Source organism: Parasteatoda tepidariorum, chromosome 8, assembly GCF_982258835.1.
Source record: "Parasteatoda tepidariorum strain Cologne lab strain chromosome 8, Ptep-v5.0, whole genome shotgun sequence".
Taxonomy (NCBI): Eukaryota; Metazoa; Arthropoda; class Arachnida; order Araneae; family Theridiidae; genus Parasteatoda; species Parasteatoda tepidariorum.
In genome coordinates this window covers 26,682,123-26,702,472 of record NC_141762.1, presented here as the reverse complement: position 1 = coordinate 26,702,472, position 20,350 = coordinate 26,682,123, and the positions used below count along the sequence as shown (strand labels likewise).

The following is a 20,350-nucleotide window of genomic DNA, read 5'->3' as shown; positions in this document are numbered from 1 at the left end:
TATTATTTAACAGAAAGAAAAAAACCCTTCAAAAGATTTATTGCTGTTGTGCCAGCGAAATTCATTATTTAGGCGCTACGTACTTACCTATACAAATGGATTGGCAGACTTGCACTTCTCAAATACTTTCAATAAAATTCAATTTGGCACAAAAAAACGCTTGTTCTTGCTTATTTTTCTTTATAAAGTGCCAATTTATGCTGTTGCTTTTATTCTAAAAACTCTTTGTCGTATGACTTTGTCCCTAATTGACATTTCAAAATGATTTATGTCATAGCCGTAGCCTGCTGCTTTGCATGGATCCTTATCAACTAGTGAAGTGCTGTTCTTACATTTTTAAGGCATGCTTGTTCTAAAGTTTATAGATCCTCTCCCCCTCCCAACCAGCGAAACAACTCCTTTTGCCCCTTTGTTTATTTTTTAATATATTCTGACAATAAATTTGTTTACATAGCATTTTAAAAAGCTGTTTTAGAAATTGTATAGTTGTCAGTAAGAGTTATGGACTCAAAATCTTTGAAATTATGAACGTAATCTAATGAATGTCGAGCTGTGACAGTTTAGATAGGATTCAAGTACCGAATTATTAATCAAATACAAATAAAAATTTCTCACCCTTCAAAATAATTATTTTATTTCATTCTTGTTTTTCTTGGTGATATCATATTTAGTGTTCGTATTTTTATATTTCCTGCTAACAACGATTAGAATTTGTAATAATAATTTATTTTACAATAATATTTTATTCAAAGTTATTCAGAATCGTTTATTTCAGAGATAATTCACTTTTCCTTTTCAAATCTTTTCGCAACTTAGTAACTTCAATTTAGAAGTCGCCGAAGCAAACAATAATCATCTACATACTTTTAAAATCAAATCCCATACGAATTAAACCAAAAATATTTGGAAAAGTAACTCTTCTCCGGATCATAGTGCTACAAAAGTTACTTCAACTTTCAGGAATTTGAATTTTAAATTCGAATAGTCGTGAGAAACGAAAATCCACTGCCAATCTTTTAAAACTCTAAAGGATTATTCTACCTTAAAAGTATTTATTCGTCGCTAAAACTTCTTGGACAAAGCGAGATCTAAGCTTCCTTTAAATCAGATCCACGCCAAGATATCTTCGGTTTGGGGAAGGTGGAATCCCGGCAGAGATTAGAACACTAATGAGTTCGATAAGCCCTTCCATTGGGGATGGTCAAATGCTTAAACATAAGGATACGTTCATCAAGATGAACAGACTGACGCCAGAGCCGTAGATGTTCATAATTCCCGAAGTATCGATGTCTGTTAGTACCCCATTGTCGCTGAGGGAATCTTGGTCATTTGTACTAGCTAGGGGAATTGAATTTGAATCAACGGTTGCCGTTAAACTTGGCAGTGTAATTACTAATCTCTACTGACCAGCAATTTCAGTTCATTATAATGTATCGAGGCGTGTCTCAATGATACTAGGGTGATGAAATATAGCTCATTTGTAAAATGGTGGGCAATATTGTATGATATCGTTATTTGGTTCAAAATTAGTCGAAAGTCATTTAATACTTAATAAGCTTTGTGGCTAATTTGCTACTGCATTTTCACCTTAAGGGCATATTGTTTTGGACGATCTTTTATTTAATTATAAATGTCGTAAGCAAATTAAATAATCCGACTCTTTGCAAACAGCCGCCATCATTTTGCACTGCACTAGGCTAATTGGAAGATTCTCTACTATTATTGTTTTCAGCGCTCTTTCATTTCAATTGGAAGCTAAATAAATAATCTGAGTCTTTGATCTCCTTAGACTTATTGAAGCCATATATCTTTAGGCTGATTGGAAAATATATCATTTATTGCTCAATTAAAAAACTGAATGTATATCAGGTAGTTAGCAATAAGCCCAGAGTAGTGAAAGCTTATTGTATGCATTGCCTTAAAGGTTTAAGCAAATCTCACATTTTCATTAGCCTTAGGAATGTAAGGATCATTGTAATAAGCTATCTGATAGATTAAACTGAAGACTTTTCCAATTCGCCAGACACTTTGCAACTTTTAACCTTAGCAAAGTCCGGATTTTTCAATATGCCTAACTACTTTAAAAAATGTGATTTCTTTATTTTCATTACAAGCCCAGTTAAAATTTATCCTGGTGTCAAAAAATGCTGATCGTTACTGAAGCTTGTGTGAAACATTATTTCTAGAAACACTTCTTTTTTGCAGCAGCAAAAAATTTTTTCCTTTCGATAAAACCGAAGACTGAAACATCTTCCATAATCAGTACATAAATCGCGAAACGGCTTATCATTAGAGACATAAGCCAGCTCTGTATTCTTTCTATCGCAATTTGAACTTCATCCCTTACCATATTGCACGCTTCAGTACTCAATATATCGGTTAGTTTTGGCGTGGGGGGATCGTTACCTGATGGGGGTGGCGCGGATGAGTGACCCCAGTGGAATTAATGACGCCCTGGGATTTATGGAGCGGAAGGCTAGATACCTGGCTAGTGTTCTTCTGTCTCTCCCCCCCCCCTTTTTTTTTTGTTCCGTCTTTTCCAACCACCCTCAGTTTTCGCAGATGATAGTTCTATCGGCCCACGGGGTCCATATCCGGTGTATGTAATTTGTATGGATTATATCGACTTCATCGGCATCGAGTGGATATTTCACGGTCGATAGTAATAGAACGTTGAAATAGAAAAACGCTGCTGCATCACAATTAGCTAGCAGTAGCCTGATTGGCAGATACAGATAAAACTATATCTATTTTTCAATAGATATTCAATATTTAGGAGATCCGAGGAATTTTTCTAATTTTTATCAATGCTAAAATCTTACACTGGGGAAGAGTTAATGGACTTTTACATTTCCCCCCATGTATTATTTTATTAAAATAAATAAATAATTAAAATTGTTAAAATTATTATTGCTAATTTTTAAAATTATTAATAATTTTCCTTAAAGCGGCTCTGTATTTAAAATATGAATTCTCTACTTCTTTATCTGTCTTTTTATAATCGCATCATTCGTAATTATTCTACCTGTTGATATTCATAACGTGGAATTTCTAAACAAGATGAATTATATTACTATAGATCGAAACTTGGACTGATAAAATACCTGCATCAAGGAAAAGCGACGATGTAATTTAAGAAGAATATTTAATTTTCTCTAGTGATTTTTTGTCTTCTTCGATTTCTTAAGTATCGTGTAAAAACGATGTTTTATATATGACAGCGCACGTTTTTATCCATAGCGATGATTTCATCAATGGAATTTCGTATTTTCGATACTGTACCTAAACCACATAACGCCCGAAAGTGCTGATTGCATACAAACCACCCTTAAAAATTTGCTTACTGGGAGAAAAAAAGAAAAAAAAAACCTACCCAAATTGGTGTTTGAGTCATTAGCGAACATGTATCCAGACAAACTTTTACTTTCATATACATATATATATAGAGAGAAGATTAAGTTAGGTTATAATTTTGTTTACATAAATCTGCCGCAGTTGTAACTTATTTTTTCGCTTTCCCTTTATCAATTTTGGCATTGGCATAGGCTTGTCATTTTGTGAAAACGGTATTTTCATACGTTCAATATGATGATTAATTGCATTGTTTAATAACATGGTATTTAATTGTTTACTATTTAGGTTGCTATATATTCGATATTTTTATTTATACCATTTTATGATTAAAGTTCTCTAAATGTTTTTTTCATAAACTTTAATGACGTAGCTCTAAGAATGACGGTTATTTTACGTAAAAGGCAATTATTTAAACCCTGGTGGTGCAGAGATAACGGTAATTACTTAATTTCGAAAGCAATTATCAAATTCTAATGATAGTTATTTAAATTCTAATGGCATAGTTTCCCACTTAAAAAAGAATCTAAAATCGTATCCCAAAAAGAATTGGCATTCTTAAGAATTCCAACGTGGAATTTGGGACGCTTCCTTTTGAAAATGAAATGCTATTTTATTGTCCATTTTATTTTTCATTGCAACTTTGTTTAAAGCATGGAAAATTATACATTTTTAAAGGCTATCTCTAACGTTATCAAATCTTCTCTAATGGCGTTTTCAAGTAATGATTCATAAGGATTGCAAAATTACAATTCCGCGCTAACGCCTTGGGCCATAGTGGGTGTTGAATTTTCATTATGGAAAGTTGGCATCTTTTATGCTATGGAATAAAGAAAGTACATTTCCTTTTCGCGTTTTTTTTGTAGGTCACAGTTAACTTTCAATTGAACTTACTTTCATATTCTGAAGAAATACGTGTCTTGGAAGAGTTCTTATTTTTGTTTATTTCTTTGCTTTCTTACTTGGATTAACTGGGCAAAAATGTATTCGTAGAATGGGGTTCATAGGTCAATTCAAATCAATTCAGTTATGCTGGTTTTATTAGGTTTCAATTGAGAGGATCTGTGTAAAAAGGGGTCATATCAGTTTTTGTTCAATATAATTTTTCTTTCAAATCATGGGATTTTATTTAAACACCATTCTTTCCTGCGCTCCTGTCATTTATAAGCGAGAGGCAAAAAAGGTCATGTCAAAGGTGGAAAAGTTTTTTATATCTACAAGATAGAATGGGAAAAAAAGCATGTGGTAGTTATTGATTCATCATATAGTTAGTGATCTCTTTCTGATATATGTGACTAATTAAAATTACGTGTATTTATGACAGTTATCTGTCGCTACATTCAAGTTTCTATGGACTATAATTAAATGTTTTCTTATAATTTATCCATGACTTTTGATAATCATTATTACATTTTACGGATTTATAAAAATTTTATTGGATCCCCTCATACAACTTTCCATTAACTGTTAATGATCATTACTCCATTAAATCTGTTAATTATTGGATGTTTTCATACAACTTACCAAAAACTGTTTATAATCATAATTCTATTAAATAACTTGATGTAAATTTTAATGCACTGTTTTGGATGTCTTCCTTCCTACAACTTATTGAAATCTTCCATTAAATCGCAAAAATTAAAGCGTCACAATTTGATTGTGTGTAAACTTGTCTTTGGAAAGATACATCTCATCATTAAGTTATTCTGTCGGATGTATTGAATTTCTCAATTAAGAATTGCAATATAATTTAAGGCCTGAACTAAGGATTTCAAATTATTAGCAAGTAAATTCGCCGAACATCAAAATCTTCGCCAATTTTCTAAAGTCTTCGCCAAATGCAAATCTTAACAATTTTTTATTATTAATATTTTTGTCATAGAAAACTATTTTACGGTAGTTTGTTTCAGGCTCATATTATTTGGATCCGATTCTAATTGGTCAGGCGGCGTATCTACCGAAAATCACTGTAATTAAATTTAAAAAAAATACAGATTTTTAAAAAAAAATTCATTTTGACATAATTTTGAGGATCAAGTAAAATATATATTTTTCTTTCCAGTAGAAAAAATCATTCGCTAATACTTCCGCTAGAACACAATTTTATTCGCCAAATGTATGATTTTATCACATTTGGCGAATGTGCGCGATGTGATATTCTTGAATAGCATAATTATTGCCATAAAAAATTTAATACGATCAATACATTCAGTTTTTCATTTAGAAATTCAATATAGTCAAAAATTTAAATTCTGTGAAAGATTATTCCTCGAATCCTCAATATAATCATTAGATAGTATATTTTTAAAAAGTATATTTATTGTTATAAAAATGAAGTACGATGTTTTGAGTTTCTCCACTTAGAATTTCACTGTAGTCTAACATGCAAATTCTATTATCGATGAATCTTTTAAAAATCTCCAATTCAATAATCTTCTTCGCGAACAGCATTTTAAGAATCTACGATCTTTAACTCAAAAATTTCCTTCTGATTCTAAATAGCTTTAGAATGCATGTTAATTGAGGCGGAACAAGTCAGAAACAGCAATTTATTTTTCATTCTTCCTTCCTTTTTTTTTCTTCCACGAAATTGTTATAAAAGAGAAAAGAGTGATTTATATATTATATTTTTTTCCCTCCTCTTTGAAATATGGTTGCTGGCCTGCCTGATTAACGCACTTGGCGATGTGGAAGGTAGCATATGGGAACATTATTCAAAGCCACGCAGAGATGTATGGTGTGATGGATTGTTCGGGGCCAGAGATCGGGCCTTTTTTTTCCGGAATTAACGATTCCAAGAGTTCTATGGATGCGCAATAAACGAGCGTTAATAGGCAACGACTGGTGGAATTCTGTGTGGCAATTGTTGATTCGACCATTTGTGATAGATTACGTCTTCAGCCACAAGAATCTTTAAAACCTAGAATTCGTGTTCTTCAGGCCTCTTCGTAGGGAGTCGGTGTTTTTGATGCGTTCGGATTCTACTTGCAAACGAGTTCTGAATACTAATTAGTCGTTTTCTTCTGACAAGGTTCTGTTTTTCGAAGAAAAGATAACATTTGAGCGAAGGTAAACTGGAATTTTGGAAGAAGAGTTGTTTTTGTTGAATTCTGATTTGATTTTGTTAAAAGCAAGGAAGAACAAGTTGAACTCAACTATACCTGAGGATAATAAGTAGCCCGCATTTTTTCATGGGTAAAAACAATCTAGGCAATAAGAAATGCCTGATGTATTGTTTCAGGCTGTAGATTATTTATTATACAAGCTAGCAAATTTGATTTTCTTGAGTTTCTTAAAACTTTAAGGTGATTTTTACTTTTTTTTTTGGTTGTGTTGATTTCCACTGTAAAAAAAAAAGCCTTTTTTTCAGTTACTTAAATTATGAAAGTAAAAGTTGCTTCAAAATTACAAAAACCGATTTAAATTGCGATTGATGATAGGAAATTGATAATTGGAAATACAAGCAATCAGAATGACTTATAATCTTAACTTCAAGTAATTAATTATTTGATCATAAATTAGGACTATATTTACATGAATTAATCGTCATTGTGATTTAAAATATAATTGTATGGTTACTAGTAAACACGACTACGATTGTAATAAAAATTATTATTACTTGAAATTTATGAAATTTTTTTTTAACAAAGGTTATGTTTGCATATTTTTAACTCTTCAAATTTTCTTTTCGTTACGTGGCATTTTTATTTTGACTGGGTGTTATCTTAAATATCAATTATCAAATATTGTTTTGATATATGAAATCGGCATACTAAATATATTGACATTAAATTTTATGTTTTAGGCAATGTAACGAGAATGGAGTATAAATGCTTTTATTCATTGTCGCAGTCATTAATTTAATTTTCTTTCGAAGTCATTTCATTTCAAAGTCACGACTAAACCAGGGGTCTGTTTAGAAGAAATTTGGGTCCGTTAACGGACCCTTCACAAAATATCTTTTCATAAAAACGGACCCTTCACAAAATATTTTAACTTAAAAACGGACCCTTCACAAAATATTTTAACTTAAAAACGGACCCTTCACAAAATGATTTTTCTTTTAATTGGACCCTTCACAAATTTGTTTATCTTCATTATTGTTTTGTTAATCGAATAAACCCTTTCCAGGGCAGAAAACAAGAAAAATGGATGTAAACGAATTAAGTTTTGTCTTCGGCAGACGATTCTTCCATTATTCGTCCGAAATGAATATTCTGCGTTCAGCAGTATAGGCTAAATATCAAATGTTGCATCGCTAATTTAGAAGCAGCAATTGCTGTTTATTTTTGAAAATTTAATTTTTTTATTATAATTTTACAGTGCCGAGCATAATCTTGTATCTATTTACAATTTAAAAAGTCCTTGAAAAAGTCTTTTTTTGCAATAACGGACCCTATTTGCACAAATTCATAAAAGCGGACCCTGGTTGAAAGAATGTGAGTAATTTTTTCACAATTTCACGAAAAACGGACCTTTCACAAAATGTCTGGACAGACCCCTGTAAACTTTTTACTATCTCTATCCAGCGCACAGTCACATAAATTCGGCTGGAATTTTGTATGTGAATTGAGTTACACTGTTAATGTTTCGTTGAAAAAAATATATTGAATTAGCCACTTTTCTCAAAATGGCCTTTTGTTTTTTTTTGAGAAGAGAAAAACAAACAAAAATTCTTTGAAAAGAACAAAGCCACTGTTTTTGTTCACCTTTTATGAACCATTTGTGAGACAAAGACCACATTTGGAGAACTTTCAACTTTTATCTTACTTTTTGAATGATTGCTCGAGTGATGTATGGCTTTCTGGAGTATTTTCCAGTTTTTATGTTTTAAGATTTCTTTTTTTTTTGTCTTTCGGCTTTGTTGACAGCTGAAATCGATTGCCATTTACTAGGGCATTCGAAATTGTCCGAAGTTTGGACTTAAAATTGTGTTCTTATTTATTTCTTGGTTTTCCATCAAGAGCTAAAGTCAATTTTTACTTTGTGGCAAATCATTATTTATTTATAACTTTGAACAGTAAGTTCTGAAGTGCTCCTTGGTTAGTGAGGCAGTCAAGTCATTTCAACACTTTGTCATCATTGCATTTCGTTTATGATTATATTAGTTAACATCATTATACTAGTTAGCAGAAATTGCAACGTACGTCGCAGAGCAATCAAACTCCTTGTTGGTCACTATATGTTGGAGCAGAACTTTTTACTGCAGAAGAATAATGAGGAAAATTGTATATGCTATTAATAATCTTCGTTTCATTATTTAAGTGTAATTTGGTTTCTAAAGATACACAGTGTGCTAAAATGTTGCAAAAAAAGTCAAATGACCATAAGATATCGACACAAAAAATAAGCCGTATGTAATATTCCACAACAAATAATACTGTAACTCTAATAATCGTTCAAATTTGGTCCCACCTTAATGTGGTGCTAAGTAAGTTAAACCAAAATAACGTACTTATTAAATTTGATTACACGACATTAAGCTTCAACTTACACTCTACCTTATAAAGTTTGCAACGAATTTACACCGTATTATGATTCTGGGTACTGATATTATGATTTAAAGTTGAACCTAATTTTTTAAGGGTGTACAAGAGTTGGTAAAATAAGCTACACGGATGTCAAATGTACTGTAAACCTATATATCAAATTATGATCGAAAAAAAGTTGAAAAGAAAATAAACCTTTTTTTTTTTTTTAACCAAAATGACTTGTATTGTCTGTGTCAAAATGCTTACTAAAAACATGAAGTGTTATCAATATATTGTGGTGATAGTTGTTATATTTCGAACGCTACATACGTAATATCCATTTGTGATAACTGCTTAAAGAGTAACTAAATACTCGATTTGAGCAATTATTATTAAAATCATTTCTACGATCTGAGTTATTGGCATTTAAGATGGTTAAAATCTATCTCTTTGTGCGAAACAACTGATCACGCTTAAATAAAATTTCACTCGCGCCATTTTTATGATGGACCGAAACTTCACTCGCTTCAATAGCCAATTTTTTTTCTTTTTTTTTTTGTTGCTCCATTTTAAAATTCTTATAACCCAGTTATTTTATGCTTCTAGGGCGATGCCAGCCGCAAGAACATTTATAAAATACCACCACTTACTCTTGATTCATGGCAGTAATTGCTTGGCGCTATGTGGGGAAAAAAGTTCTTTAACCGATAAAAATCATTCATATTTGCTTGCTATTTCTGTTTCTTAAGTTGGCAGCAGAGTGCATTTATATCGCACTGAGAGTCGTTTAAAAAGACATTATTTTAACCCCCTTCAAGAATTATGGAGAGATTTCTAGATCCTTAAATTCTACTTGGTATTCTGCGCGAAAATTTCTACCGGTTGTATTTATGGCTGGAATTTTTCTTTTGTGGTCTCATATTAGATTACGGGACCCCCCCCCTCTATTTCAACATTCTAAATTTTGTGAGCAAAGCGCCATTTGCCGCATGAATAAAACTATTTTATCGTCATGGAACTAGGAACACATTTGCGTAGGTGATGGCTATTATGGTATTTTATTAGGATGGAATTTTCCGGCCCACCCCCTATGAGGTCAATTTATGGCCTTATGATTTGTATTAAAATAATTAATGGTACACCACTTTAATATAATTATGACAAATTTAATTTATTGTATAGGAATGGATATGTTGTAAGAAAAAATTTTTTTTTTCCTGTGATTTTATTGGCTGTATTAACTTCCCGTTTATGGAAGTGGATAAAGTTGTGTTGTATTTAAAGTAAAGCGTCTATGGCAGTTAAAATTACCATTGCTTTTCGAAATGAATTGGACTATGTTTTTAAGATTAGATGATACTTCTCAAGAGTAGGGTACATCACTTTCAAAAGTAGTGGATGAATTAACGATGGTGATAGAAGTAGATTACGATTCGCATTACGAGTTTCGTTGCACATATGACAAAGTAAAAATACCATCTCCTTTTTAGTCTTCCTTAAAACGCAGTTCTTTTAATTTAATATAACGCTTCTTTTTTGTTTTGGGTCTTTTTCGTTAGTTAGCATCAGAAAAAATGTAGGAACCGGAAATTTCGAATAGCGATACATTTTATTCACATCATTTAGGAAACAGCAGTCCAGTGGCTAGAGAATCGAATTCCGGTCCGATTCGCAGAGTGCATGCGATATACGTGCTCAAGATCTGTGGAATCAAAAGTTACTTGTGGTTGGTCGTTTTGAACTACAGGGAAACCGGTTGAAATTTGATTATTCATAAATTTCTTTTGTCGAAAATATGGTACAAATAATCTTTGTGGCAGTCAGGTATCTTTTATTGCAGTATAATCCAGTACTACAGAGTTCCAGTTAAAATGTATGACTAATTGGACTGATGACTAAATTTTGATTCGCGATAAATTGTAGTCATTTTAAAACGTCGCTTTCAAATACCTGGAGGAGTGACAGACAAAACGTTTAAATACGTGAAGTTTTATTTTTTTATATTGTGAGACATAATCTTTTTAAATAATGGCAAAAGGGTGATTTTTGCTTAATGTGCAGCTTTCTTTGGAGCAAATATTAGATGTAATTTTATAAAAATAAGCTGAATTATAGTTGTCGAAAAAAATGTTTTATGAACTTTGAGAATTGTTAATAGCGAAACTTAAATCGTTGTACTTGAATTTGATCTTTTTATTTTGAATTAAAAAGTTCTACGCGAAATACTGCTTCAATTTTTTATAAATTTTGCCAGTTCTTCTTTTTTTCTTTATTTATATTTTACTTAAATAATTTTATAAAAATATCCAAACTATCAAAGAAATTATGGTTTATTGTTTAGATATAAATATAATTACATGTTTCAAAAACTCATTACTGATATAAAAAATTTTGAACTCGGAACCCCTGTGACTTTTCCACCGAAGCTCAGGGTTCTGCGGAACACCACTAGGGAACCTCTGAACTAATCTATTGTGATGCTGCCGTAGTAAAGGAGAAGAAGAGTTATTAATCTTCTTTTTTCTTTTAATAAAGATCTACAATTTTCAAAATAAATTTAAAGTATTTTACCTCGTTTATGTCTGTTGAAAGTGATATCATTTTCTCATTTTAGTTGATTCGATTAGAGTAAAATTTTATACTTTGTACCACGCCGTACTAGTTTGCAAAGATTTATATTTATTTATTTTATTCCAACACAAAGCTCAGTACGTGGAGCAAAACAGTAGCTTTAAATCGATTTTTCTTATCGATAAATCGATATTGTTTTTAAGTCTGTAAAGAAAATTAGATTGGCTTTATAAATTGAAAACTTAAATTTCAATTTGCTTGGCTTAGCTTTTGTGTTTTTATTTCACTGAAAGAGGCAGTGTATTTAGGAAAATGTTTTAAGATAATATTATTTACTTTTCTATCTGCAACTATAATGGAAATTTTAATATTGTTGATACAAAGTTTGCTTTGGTTGTTTTTCTTTATTAAATATTTGTAAAATCCATGCATGATGTATTTTTTAGATAGAGAATAATTATATATGCATTCCTTGTTATTTTATTGACAAATTGTTTCTGATGATTTTAGTCAAATGTATTGTTTTAACTCAGTATTTCCCAATATAATTGTTTGATTAAACAGATGGTATAAACTAAGTCTGACGCAGAAATTTAGCAAATCAGAGAATAGAACCATCGCTAAAGTTGTGGAATCCTAATAATGAAAGTAAATCCTCAGATGGAATTTGCCAATATGAAACTATTGTTTATTTTATAACCGTCGTTGAACAACTGACCTAATTTTTGGGTTTACGACTACTAATGCTCAACTCCGTAAACTTGTAATTTTGCACCCAGTCCAGAAGACCGGAACTCCTGGATCAAGTATGGGGGGGGGGAAATTTGCCTATTTGATAGAACTAACTCACATTTAAGTTACATGGGGAGGAAAACCATGAAAATCTCCTTCAGTTAGCCTGACGGCAAAGGGGCTCTAACCCATGATCCGTCAACTACTGAAGATAATTTAAGTCAGCACTGTGGTCGGTGCGAACCGGGTGCCAAATTCGTATCGCCCAGCCATCGCTGGGATTCGAACCCGGTTCACCTTATTGAAAGACGAACGCTCTATCCCCTTATCCCCCACGGCTCATGAAACTATTATTGTGAAAGCTATATGATCCTAACATCTCGAATTCCAGAATGTTTCCATTGTAAGTTTGGCTTTAAATTTAATTTATCGCTTCGCCAACATAAACTTATATGTATGAAACTGTTATAGTGAAAGCTAAATATGAACCTAACATCTCTTGAATTGCTGAATGTTTCCATTGTAAATTTAACGTTGAACTTCTCGCTTTGTCAACATACATTTTTCTGTTTAATCGTGAAATGTTCTTTTTTCGAGGAAGATTTGTTTTTGATCAAGTACTTTCATTTAAAGCAAATTCATTCGCACGCGTCTGTGAATTGAGGACAGTTTCAAGTCATTTAAAATTCACGGAAATGATAAATGAATAAATAAATGAATGGTTTTTCTGTGTCCACATTTACAACACTCATCTCTTTCTTACACTTTAATTCTAATAGAAATGAAATGGATTTTACTTGTATTCAAAATCATTGTTGTGACATTGTTTTTTAGAAATATATGCTATTTAGTTGACAACTCTGACTGAATTCTTTGCCAGAATTTGACGAATTGTGTCAAAAAGTGCTCGAAAATTACAGAAATCAAAAGTAAACGGTAAAATCTTATGTAAAAATTCACGGAAAGAGTTGAATTATATATAAGCGGATGCTTTTTTACAGTGTCTACACTTAAAACACTGCGACACGTCTTTATCTTACTTCTGTATCTATTAGACATTTAAATAAATTTTATAGAATCGTTATTATATCGTTTTTTTTTTTATAGAAATATGTGTCATTTAGTTAACCAGTATAACTGATTTTTTACTGGAGCGTGTTGAATTGTGTCAACAAGTGGTAAACATTTTTATAAATCAAAATTGTGTTTAAAATTTCGCGAAAGAGAAGGTGAATTAATTGATGATTTTTCCTTGTCCAGGTTTTCAACACTTCAACATATCTCTTTCTGACTGTTTTAATTGTAGTAAAAATTAAATAACGTTAACATCTAACTCTAATCTGAATCGCCATTGTTTATAGAAAAGCGCGTTAACAAGTTGGACACTATGCATTCTTTACCAGAGCTTGCCAAATTGTTTCAACAAGTGGCCAATCTGTGCGCCTGTTGGCATGGATACAATTTTTATGCCATGCGAGTGAAAGTTAGCATATGACATTTATTATTTTTGTCCTAAACACATTTAATTTTTTTTTTTTCAATGGGAGTGGTTTTTTGAAAACAGTCCAGACGATGCTTGGAAATTCTTTTGGATTCAACAAGTGTTCCCAGATTTTTCAGACTGAAATACTTGTTGAATTTCTAAAAGAAACACTTGGAGCTTTTTACAGCGGCATTTTTATCTTTTTTGAAGATTTGTAAATTAGAAGTGTACTTATTATAAGTTTTTTTAATAAGACTTATTGTTTATTAATTTTGGTCGACATTTTTAAAATGTGTTTATTTAGGTAAATTATTGAAACTGTTATATTATATCCATGTCTACGAATTTCATCAACAATGGTTTGAAATCTTAAAGTTTCAGATTAATGATTCTGAACCAATGCTTTAGTGAAACATTGGTGTTCCGCTATTTTATAAAAATTTAAAATTGTAGTAAATGAGAGCAGTACAGTACTATAAAACTTTCGGAAGAAACCTATATTATTTTTTAAGTAAAAGTGGATTGGTTGGCAAGTTGAGGAACATATTCAGAATTCAAAATAAAGCGCTTTTGAAAATCAAGATAAAACACATATTTTTTACACACAATTGGACAGAACAAGTATTTTCCAATTTGCCCTTATTATTGTTATTATTTACTATTTTTCGTTAATAATTGCTATATAAATTTATTTTATTTTGATCACACCTTGTACTCAACAACGTTGTTATTAATTAGATTACTAAAAGCATTTGCCTGATAATAATAAAAAAATAAATTGTATAGATATTAAAGATCAAATAGCGGACTTATCTATAGATTAAATAGTTGACTATTTCTTCCTCTCTTTTGCTCAGAAAGCTTATGATGTTAGTTTCTCTTCGGAAATGTAGATGGAGCTCTATAGGACAAAATTAATGAGTACTTTTTGATTAGCCGGGGTTTGATTAGCAAGCAAATTTAACTATTTTATTTCTATTTTATTTTTAAATTTTATTTAATTTTTTATTTATTTGCTTTTTATGTGTTTAAAAAATTTAATAAAATAAAAGTTGGTTTAGAGGTCTACATCGAATGTCGGACTTCCTAATTTTGCCCCATATGGGGCTCGAACTTTTGAAATTATAATATGTGCTACCACAAATTTTTGAAAGTGCTTTTTTTTAATGAAAGTTTTTTTTTTTGAAATTGCTCTTATTAACTATTGCTTTCAAACAAGTGGAAAATGAGGAGAAAGGTTAAATCTTAATTCAATTTTATCTCTGTTTTGGCAAAATATATAGTTTAAATTATTTTTAATGGAAAATTGAGCTATAATTTTTTTAATTAACCCACTAGAACAATAACAATATATTCAGGAATTAGCATCGTCTTGCGTGTTAGAAAAATAATAAATGTCAAATTTCTTGCCAGAAAGAAAAATCGCATAATATCTCTGATAAAGAGCAACAATGCAGCACTCAGCTTGCTTTGCATAATTTATTACTTACCGAATTTCTAAGATTTTTTTTCATCACCATATTACTTTAACTCTGAATAGGGGTGGGAAAAACAACGATTCGTGGATCGTGAGGTCTTCGATAATGAAACGAACTTTTAACACGTTCTCTGGAATCTTGAGTATGAAATCAGGAGCTGAAGAAAAGCTCGTCTGCCAAACGATTTTTTTTTTTACTTTACCTCTCTTTATCTGTTCCTTGATGGCGAATCCCTGTTCATGGTAAAAAGCACGTTTTTGCTTTCTTCTTTTAATACTATCCTCCACGTCGTCACGCGCAGGTCCAAAAATGTGGTAAAGCGCTGACCCAACATCTTTTTTCTGGACTTGTACTCAAACATTAGTGACCAAAAGGACGTCACGTCCGCGAGGTATTAATTTTTATGACTTCTACCCGGTGGTTTCGATTTTATATATTTATTCTTTTATTACTTTTGGCAAAATTCCCAATTCGTGGAGGTTTTTTTTTCTTCCTTCATCCCACCCTGAATATAATGACGGTAGGTAATGAAATTATATTTGACTACCACCCTTTTTTAGGTAACTGAGACCATTTTTTTTTTGTGCAACTGAATATTCTACTCGGGAAAGGACGTCGTAAATCCGTGGTAAATTTTTATACCTACGGGAAAATTAAACTTAACCCTCAGCTTAAATGCTGGAAATGGTATGAGATAAGAGGTGATTTTTATACTGTTCATACTGTACCTGGATAATCAGCTGTAAACTTAAAAGTTTTACGCTTTTGATGTCTGTATTTACAGGCAAATTATATTAGCTCTTAAAAAAGTTTCTATCGAAACTAGAATATACGATGATAACTTCCACGCGTTTATTGAAATCTTGCCGTATTACAAAGTTTTAATGAATTCAGCCATGAAAGAATATCTATTAATATCGCTTAATATTAAGCTATCAGTTATAACTCTGAATTATTGATACAGAATATACTTTGAACTTATTTAACATATTAGTACTCATTAAAAACTTACATTTTAGTACTTATTGAGAAATATTACAGACATTCTTATTTGAATTGTGATACCATTCCACGAAGACACAAATTCTAAGAAAAATCTGTTTAACGTTAAACCATAATATCGGTAGTTTGAAGTATAATATCGGTACCTTAAACCATAATACGGTGCAGATTTGCTATTACCTTAATAACGTGCTAAATTGAACAGTATTACTGTCAAATTTAACAGTATTATTGTTAAATTTGAGCATTTAAGAGGAGGCTCTATTATACCCGCAAAAGTAGTTTAAAATTTGTAGTATAGAAAGAGTGAGTTCTGACAAACCTAGAGCAGGGGTCTGTCCAGACATTTTGTGAAAGGTCCGTTTTTGTAAAATTGTGAAAAAATTACTCGTAATTTGTGAATATAAAATAAACGTTAAATCACATTCTTTCAACCAGGGTCCATTATTGCAAAAAAAAAAAAAAAAAAAAAAAAAAATTCAAGGAGTTTTTAAATTATAAAGACATACAAGATTATGCTCAACATTGTAAAGTTATAATTAAAAAAATCAAATTTTAAAAAATAAACGGCAATTGCAGCTACTAAATTAGCGATGCAACATACAAATATTTGGTATTTAGCCTTATACTGCTGAACGTAGAATATTCATTTCAGACGAATAAAGGAAGAAGCGTCTGCGGAAGACAAAATTTAGTTCGTTTGCATCTGTCTTTCTCCCCACCCCATTCCTGGGAAGGGTTTATTCGATTAATAAAACAATAATGAAAATAAACAAATTTGTGAAAGGTCCGTTTTTAAGTTAAAATATTTTGTGAACGGTCTGTTTTTATGAAAAGATATTTTGTGAAGGGTCCGTTAACGGACCCAAATTTCTTCTAAACAAACCCCTGTAGCCATGAAGTTTCAATGAAATTTTCAAAATGAAAATAAATTTTGAGAAGATGGCTTATCATTTTTCAATAGGGAAGTTCTCTTTAAATAATTTTTTTGCATTTTAATACTTTAAAATTTTTTTTCTTCAGTATTTGGAACTCTATGGCTTACTCTAGGGTTGCTTGAATTCACTTTTTTTATTTTTTAAATTAGTGATGGTGGTGAAATAGAATAATGCTATGAAGGATTTTTCTCTTGGTATGCTGTCCTCTTAAGAAGTGTATTAATATAGCTACAAGTGCTGGCCGGCTTAAGACTGAAATTTACCTCATTGAGCAACAGGCTGCGTTGAAATTTTTAATTATTATGATTAATTAAATTAACAAAAAATTAATGAACAAAAAAATAAATATTAATAAATTAAAACAATTGAAATTGAGTAGAAAAATTAATGAGTTAATAATATTTATAATTTTTTTTAAATATATTTTTGATTTTATGAAATTGTGTTTTAAATTTAAATATTTTTTCTGGAAGAACAATTAACTTATTTTTTGGTTAACATCTATTATTTTTAGTAGTTATTAAACTTTTTTATACACTTCATAATATTTTTCCTACATTTAAAGATAAATGAATACCGCAGAATTATCGCATATAAATGATGACGGCGATGGTCATGCGCTTAGTGTGAAAATGTTTTCAGAGATTAAGATTTTAATTGTTAGATTTAGAAACAAATTTGTCATTTCATACCATCTCATTTAGAATTACAAAAGCCTGTTTATAATCTTAATAAAATGTGTGTTTGCTGGCTGACATTTTTTTTAAATAAAAAATTATTTTATTAATATATTCCGACACTTTTTAGTAGAAGCTTGTAATGGAATTAACCTGACAAGAATTTATTTAAATTTTTATTTTGAATTGTTTTATGAATTATATTAAAAGAATTTAAAACCTAGGCGCTAATTGGAATGTAAATATCTAAATTTTATTAATATTTTATTTAAAAATTAATTCTGTTCTCTCAAATTTTTATTCCTTTTGCCGGAAAAACAACAAAAATAAGTTATGCATTATAATTCTTATTTAATTAAATCCATGTCTTGGCGTAGATATTTTCCCCTTGGAGCTTCAAATGTCCAGTCTTTTTGCAGAAATTTGCAAATGACGCGCCAACAGAAAAAAGCAGTAAATGCAAAACAACTATAGGGAACGAAGGCTAAACAAAATTCTTTATTTTTGAAGTAAATAAAGCAGTATTTTCTGTTCGGCTAATTCTTTAATCCCTTAGTTAAGTTTTTGGGCTCGAGGCTATAAATCCAACTTGACTTAATTCTTTCGCATTTATAACAAGTCTAGGTTAGGCTTGTTCGTATAATTTCCTGTTTTAAGTTCTATCCGCTTGGCTGAAAATTTTTAATCGGGATTTTCATTTTCTGCTTGAACTATTTTACCCTGTTTAAATTAAAAGCCATTTCATTTCATTCCTAGGAAGAGCTTTGTTAGTTTTGCTAATAAGTTTTGGGGCTTGGCGAAGATTTTTGATTTATTTATTCACCGTGGCTCACTTGCCTTATTTAAAGAGATTGTGGTTAATGAATTTTAACTTTTTTTTTTAAAGAAAGTAACTACATTAATCTACTAATGTTTTTCTAAAAGATTTTAAAGATAAATTGTTAAAATAGTGTATCGTGTGTTAATTTTTTTTTACTAATTTTAGGTGAGTAGGTGTTTCGTTTGTCATTAAAAGGTGTCGACCAAATTAAAATATTTTGTTCGCAAAAAAAGTTCTTAAAAATGACAGCTATAAAATCTGTCCTGATCATAAGCGATGTATTTGAAGTTGCCGCTGGTGATATCATCAGCTTATTTAAATCTAAATTTATTTACTTAGTATTTTGTGGAGGTAGATTTCTTTGCTAAGATTTTTATATTTCATATATAAAAGTAGTTCGGATTTTTGATTTCAATTTAAAACTGAAAAACATTATTTTGGAAGGGGATAATCAGTAAATGACTTCTTAAGGGCATTTTTATTCTATTTATAAAATAGGAATTTTCCCTGGATTTATATTAAATATATCTTCGAGAAAATTATATAGAACCATATTTCTACGGAATTTTTTATTTCTTAATTTTATTTAAACATACATCTTTCAAGGTTTTTTTTTAGAAAATAATATTGATTATGATTTATAGAATTTAAAAAAAAGACGCATAAAAATTAGAAAATCTAAACATATTTTCTAAATTCTGAAACTATAAAATTAAAGTTTTCATGTTTTGTTTAAAACGCGCTGTTTTTGGAAAGTAATATAAAATCAAATAAATTATGAGTTTGTAAAACTAAAGGTGGGAAATATCAAACTTTTAAATCATAAGAAAGAAAACATACGCCCAAAAGAAAATGTTATGAATTCAACTGATAAGTTTCAATTTGTGACTATAGAGCTCCTATATAAGAACAATTACAATCCTGATACCCTGATATTTTAGTACCCTGATCCTGTTACCCCTGCTTTTAGATCTGTATAAAATGTCGGTTAAAAGCAATAATATATTGTAACATAGTATAGAAAATATGAGACAAAAGAAAAAGGTTTCGAAATCTACTGATAAGTTATCCGGGTTGGCAGCACTTTTACGCATTTCAATAAAAACCTTGATATTTTTAATTTTCCTCATTTATATTCTTCCGGATTTAATAGCATATAGAAACAAGAACATTGGAATTCACGGAAAATGTGGGATAAAATAAAAACGATTAAAATTCTACTATTATATAAAAAAGCCTATAACAGGGATGATAGTACTTAATGACCAGCGAATTCCACTGATAAGTGCGAATCCGTGTTGACATTCTTATTCATTTCTATTGGAACATTAGCAGCCCCGATATTTTCTTATTTTTTTTAGATCCTTATTGAATTGATAACATTAAAAATTAAGAGTATTGGATTGTTTGGAAGATCTGAAGCGAAATAAAAACGCTTTAAATTCTATTTTTATACCGAAATACCTTTTTCAGGGATGATATTATATTGAAACAAGAATCTTAGAAACGATAATTAATTAATGTCGAGAGATAAATGCGAATCCGTGTTGACACATTTCTATAGAAACCTTAACAGCCCTAATATTTTCTCATTTATATCCTTATATATCCTTTTGGAATTGATAACATTTAAAAACAAGGATTTTGAAGTATAAAATCGAAAATGTAAGACAAAATAAAAGCATTTTTGAATACTACTGATAAGTGTGAATCCGTGTCAGAAAGAACTCCCCCGCATTCCTGTAGGCAGGAACCGTTTAAAACCCAGTCATTCATAAGCGATATTACTAGCCCTGATATTTTGAACCTTCCTATTTCAGATCTTTT

General features: G+C 30.5%; 1 protein-coding gene across 2 annotated transcripts in view; it reads left to right on the top strand.

Moving 5' to 3' along the window:
• The window catches only part of LOC107451685 (neural cell adhesion molecule 1), a 130,252-nt gene that overhangs the window by 12,333 nt on the left and 97,569 nt on the right, over nucleotides 1-20,350 (top strand). The window lies entirely within an intron of this gene.